This window comes from Phalangium opilio, unplaced genomic scaffold (assembly GCF_054372755.1).
Source record: "Phalangium opilio isolate 3A_F unplaced genomic scaffold, DU_Popi_V2 ptg001388l_1, whole genome shotgun sequence".
Taxonomy (NCBI): Eukaryota; Metazoa; Arthropoda; class Arachnida; order Opiliones; family Phalangiidae; genus Phalangium; species Phalangium opilio.
Window position 1 is genome coordinate 255,266 of NW_028324257.1, and position 6,000 is coordinate 261,265.

Consider the following 6,000-nt stretch of genomic DNA (forward strand, 5'->3'; position numbering starts at 1 on the left):
TATTATTTTATTTTTATAGGAGTCGAGTACCACAGTCATTAACAATGACACATGGGTTGACAACTATGTTTTGAATAAAGAAATATTTAACAAGTAGACTCAAGCGAATCTCTCAAAGGGTGGCTAATTGACACCGAAATTCAGAAATATAATTGTTAGAAACCTCGTTGATGACGCTATAAAGCTATGCAATCGACCTAGTCGTAGTGATATGAGGAAAATTGCTGAGAAATTTACGCGTTCCTTTCCTTATGCAATTAAAGATGAAATTGACGGCGTGGTCATAGGAGCAGGCTATTATAGCTTTGTGGTTCAACTGTACACAAGGCTGGAAAACCTTTCTCGACAAGTTGACCAAGTGATGCCTAGAGTAAAGGATGTTAAGAACAACAAAAAACGTCGGTTAGTTGACTTGACCACAATGAAGCTTAAATTCAGCCCTGAAATCAGTGTAGGAGAAAAAAAAACCTACGAGGATGTTCGCGAAAGTTTGATGAACATGGCTTTGGAAATGGAGCCAAATTCAAATGTTATTGAAGCAAAGATGCTTCAAACATTTTCCCTTCAGAGGCTGTATATTAACCAGGGAAGCACAGTTGAAATTTTGAAAAATCAACGGCCATTTTTATTTGAGCCGTCAGGAGTGAAAGTCCACCTTATGGAATTGGTGGGAAAAGATGTTTTTAAATGGTTTGAAAACTTTTTCTAAAAAGAAGCAATACGTTTTGCTCATTTTTCGCTAAGAGTAATGAAGAGTTTTGTAAGACCACTTTGGCAAAACTTAAAGAGCTTAAAGTGAAACACGTGAGAGATGAGAAAACAGTCATTGCGTCCGTCATATTGCTCATAATGAACTATTTTAAAGAGTGTTCGAATAGTGTTTTCCCTCTTTTTGAGGTGAAACTAATCAGAATATTATTATTTAAATAGTTATAATATAAAATTATAATGATAATAATATAATATTTTACGTCTACAGCCAGGCACTACCCTTACAAAAAAACCAATAGGAATTTTATTGGGATGAGAATATGGGAATCTAATTGGGATTTGGAACGTTTTTCCAATAGAAAACCAACTAAATACCAATTGACATTACCAGTAATGACTAATTCACTAAACCAATTAGTGACCAATTCACTAAACCAATTAGTGACTAATTGGACAAAACCAATTTGGCGACCAATTGAACAAAACCAATTTGGCGACCAATTGAACAAAACCAATTTGGCGACCAATTGAACAAAACCATTTTGGCGACCAATTGAAAAAAACCAATTTGGCGACCAATTGAACAAAACCAATTTGGCGACCAATTGAACAAAACCAATTTGGTGACCAATTGAACAAAACCAATTTGGTGACCAATTGAACAAAACCAATTGGTGACCAATTGAACAAAATCAATTGGTGACCAATTGAACAAAACCAATTGGTGACCAATTGAAAAAAACAGTATATGACCAATTTAACAAAACCAGTATATGACCAATTTAACAAAACCAGTATATGACCAATTTAACAAAACCAGTATATGACCAATTTAACAAAACCAGTATATGACCAATTGAAAAACCCATTTCCAATTTAGTAAAACCAATTGAAAACTAATTGAGGACCAACTGAAAACGAACAGATGACCAATCGCTGACCCATTGAACAAGCCCAATCGCTGACCCATTGAACAAGCCCAATCGCTGACCCTTTGAACAAGCCCAATCGCTGACCCATTGAACAAGCCCAACCGCTGACCCATTGAACAAGCCAAATCGCTGACCCATTGAACAAGCCCAATCGCTGACCCATTGAACAAGCCCAACCGCTGACCCATTGAAGAAGCCCAATCGCTGACCCATTGAACAAGCCCAATCGCTGACCCATTGAACAAGCCCAATCGCTGACCCATTGAACAAGCCCAATCGCTGACCCATTGAACAAGCCCAATCGCTGACCCATTGAACAAGCCCAATCGCTGACCCATTGAACAAGCCCAATCGCTGACCCATTGAACAAGCCCAATCGCTGACCAATTGAACTACCCCAATCGCTGACCAATTGAACAAGCCAAATCACTAATTGTAAAAATATTGTTTCTAGTTCAAACATTTTTATTCATTTAATTTTTTTTTCGACCGCAAGCCGAGACTTGTTCTGGCATCAGATATTTTTTCAGTTAGGTAATGATTTACCCTCCTCACTGCTTGATCCTGAAAATCGAGTGATCGCCCCTTCCTCTGAGAAAAGTGTCGCACACAATCTAAATGAGTGTTAATATCCCTTTTGATTAGAATAGGGCGTCAAATGGCTAAATTCTATGAAATCAACTTTTAATGCAAAGCAGCTTAACAGGGGTAAGTGAGGCCCGTGGAGCAGCGTTTCTTGAAGCCACTGTTCGATTACCGACCTTTCCCACCAAGCTTCTATTAGCTAAAGTTGCTGTGCCCCAGATGCACACGGCAAAGGATTTAACAAATTTGGATTCCGTTGGTTGGCATAAACAAACTTCCCACTTTGGGTTAGAAATGAGAACTCCATTTCCTAAATGCACCTAGATCATAATAAATATAACTTAACGCAGTTCATTCTCATTTAGTAAACAGCTATTTACTAACACTTACATTTTCTTCTACCAAAAATTCTTTTTCTTCCTTGGTGCCTGAAAAGATGGGTATAAATTGTTAGAAAGTAGAACATAAATTAACATTTAGAATGTTAAAAAACTTAGAAAGTACTTTGGCATTTGCATGTTTCCTTTGACGATTCTAAATCCAAGTATTTCATTCGAAATTCGTTAGTTTTTTGTAATAGTTTATCATATCTCCTTCGAAGACGGTGGTATTTTCCTATATAGAATTACTTCCTGTTAATATTATTCAAAAAGTGATGTAGTTTAATCAATTGGGTACTTATTAGGTACCAGTATTATTATCGGGTAGAAAAAGCTGCTTAATAACTTTTGATTTACGTAAATATTAACGCAATTTAATTATAATTGGAACTGACTGGGTAACAAAAGCAAGATTTATGTTATTAGAGGTTTTTGGGTTTTTAATTATAACCAAGCCCTAAACCTTTTCTGTAGGAAATTAATGGGTAGATATTAACCTTCAAATGATTCATCTTCACTACTGTCTGCGCAACATGCTCTTATGTCTTGAGAGGAATTTAAATTTTCTTAAATAATAGTTTTAGAAAGACTAACGGACTTAAGAAAAACATGATTGAAGAGTAGGACATTAAAATCAAAAATAATTACTATGCACATGTCCGTGACTGTCTTTGGTAACTGCAAAATTCCCACCATTCGGAGTATCATCCTCAGATAGGTTGTCTTTAGGATTATAAAAGATATAAGTGTCAGAGATTTGTTTTAAAGAAAATTCAAGTATGATTTGGTGCTTTAGCAACACAGTTCTATGTATACATAGTTTACAGGCGTGGAGGATTCATACCATTTGCACAAGGAGACCTGGCAACTTATAAAGTGTAAATTAGCAGACGATTTTACACTCTAAGTCGCTTGGTCTCCTTGTGTTAATGGTAGGAATCCTCCACGCCTGTAAACTATGTATGTAGTTTTAAAATGGTAGGAGATCCTTAATTTAATTTAATTCCTAGATATTACACTCACCATAAATGCTTTCGCTAAGTAATGGTGTGAAATTGCTATCAAAATTCTCTGCAAGGATGTCAAGATCTTTGTCAAAAATCTTCTCTTGATTATAAATCTTCTCTTGGCTAGATCTCTCGTCAACAATTTTCTCTTGGTTAGAACTTTCGTCAAGAATATTTTCGTGGTTAGAACTCTCGTCAACAATCTGCTCTTGGTCAGAACTCTCGTTAACAATCTGTTCGTGGTTAGAACTCTCGTCAACAATCGGCTCTTGGTCAGAACTCTCGATGTCCACTTCGACGGAACTCTTGACTATTTCACCATCTTTGATATTATTATTGTTGAGGCTATGGTCTACTATTTGTTTCTATTCTTTGAATTTATCAGCTTCCAGATCCTTTAAAGTTAATATGTAAAAAACATTTTTAGTTCACAATCACTGAAGACTAAATTGAAATCAAACTTACAAAATTTAACGAATGTTTTGCCATTTCTAGCCTTTTTTGCATGATTCTTGTGTATTGTTTTGATTTTGCATTTTGAGATATATCATTCTCACGTTTACTCTTTTTATAATTGGCCTTATTGGTTGGAGTGTTTGTCAAAAACCTTTGCGGTGGTGCACGAATCCGTCCCCCCTTTTTTTCCACTTCATCCTTAGTATCTATTATATAATGCATTAATTAGATTGTGGTACCAATTTGAAAATTTCCAGAACATAATAATAAGTTCTATCTTACTGCCAAGCATAAGAATTAAAGCTTCAATCTCATTCTCCTCCAACAAATACTTGTGCCGGTTGTTGAAATCTTTACAATGCTTGGGTTGAAAGTGTAGTATTTCGCTTATCGTTACAACCCTCTTTAAGCTATTATCTAGCTTAACCAAAGCAAATTTTGGTCTTTGGTTAGTGATTGGGAATGTTGTAAATGATGCTGAGGTGTTAGGCGATTTGAGTTTTTTCTTAATTTTGAAACGCTTAAGGGACGTATTACTAACAAATGGTGCCATTTTGCTTAAGAAAAAAAGAACTAAATAAAAAAATTTCATAAATATATAAGTTTGATAATCCACCTTATTCCCTATAGCTGGAAGTTAGTCTTATCTCAGGATTCATGGAGGAGAGTAACAGGAAGAAATTCATCTGTTGTCTGTTAGAAAGGCCAAAACTATGTACTGTACAGTCTGGGAAATAAGGATATTTTTTAAACTAGCACCCTTGATAGCTACCCTAGTTCAATCACCCTTGATCGCTACCCTAGTTCAATCACCCTTGGTCGCTAACCTAGTTCAATCACCCTTGATCGCTAACCTAGTTCAATCACCCTTGATCGCTAACCTAGTCCAATTAACCTTGATCGCTAACCTAGTTCAATCACGCTTGATCGCGAACCTAGTTCAATCACCCTTGGTCGCTAACCTAGTTCAACTAACCTTGGTCGCTAACCTAGTTCAATTAACCTAGATCGCTAACCTAGTTCAATTAACCTTGATCGCTAACCTAGTTCAATTAACCTTGATCGCTAACCTAGTTCAATCACCCTTGATCGCTAGCCTAGTTCAATTACCCTTGATCGCCAACCTAGTTCAATCACCCTTGATCGCTAACCTTGTTCAATCAACCTTCATCGCTATCCTAGTTCAATCACCCTTGATCGCTATCCTAGTTCAATCACCCTTGATCGCTATCCTAGTTCAATCACCCTTGATCGCTAACCTAGTTCAATCACCCTTGATCGCTAACCTAGTTCAATCACCCTTGATCGCTAACCTAGTTCAATTAACCTTGATCGCTAACCTAGTTCAATTAACCTTGATCGCTAACCTAGTTCAATTAACCTTGATCGCTAACCTAGTTCAATTAACCTTGATCGCTAACCTAGTTCAATTAACCTTGATCGCTAACCTAGTTCAATCACCCTTGATCGCTAGCCTAGTTCAATTACCCTTGATCGCCAACCTAGTTCAATCACCCTTGATCGCTAACCTTGTTCAATCAACCTTGATCGCTATCCTAGTTCAATCACCCTTGATCGCTATCCTAGTTCAATCACCCTTGATCGCTATCCGAGTTCAATCACCCTTGATCGCTAACCTAGTTCAATCACCCTTGATCGCTAACCTAGTTCAATCACCCTTGATCGCTAACCTAGTTCAATTAACCTTGATCGCTAACCTAGTTCAATTAACCTTGATCGCTAACCTAGTTCAATTAACCTTGATCGCTAACCTTGTTCAATCAACCTTGATCGCTAACCTAGTTCAATCACCCTTGATCGCTAACCTTGTTCAATCAACCTTGATCGCTAACCTAGTTCAATCACCCTTGATCGCTAACCTAGTTCAATCACCCTTGATCGCTAACCTAGTTCAATTAACCTTGATCG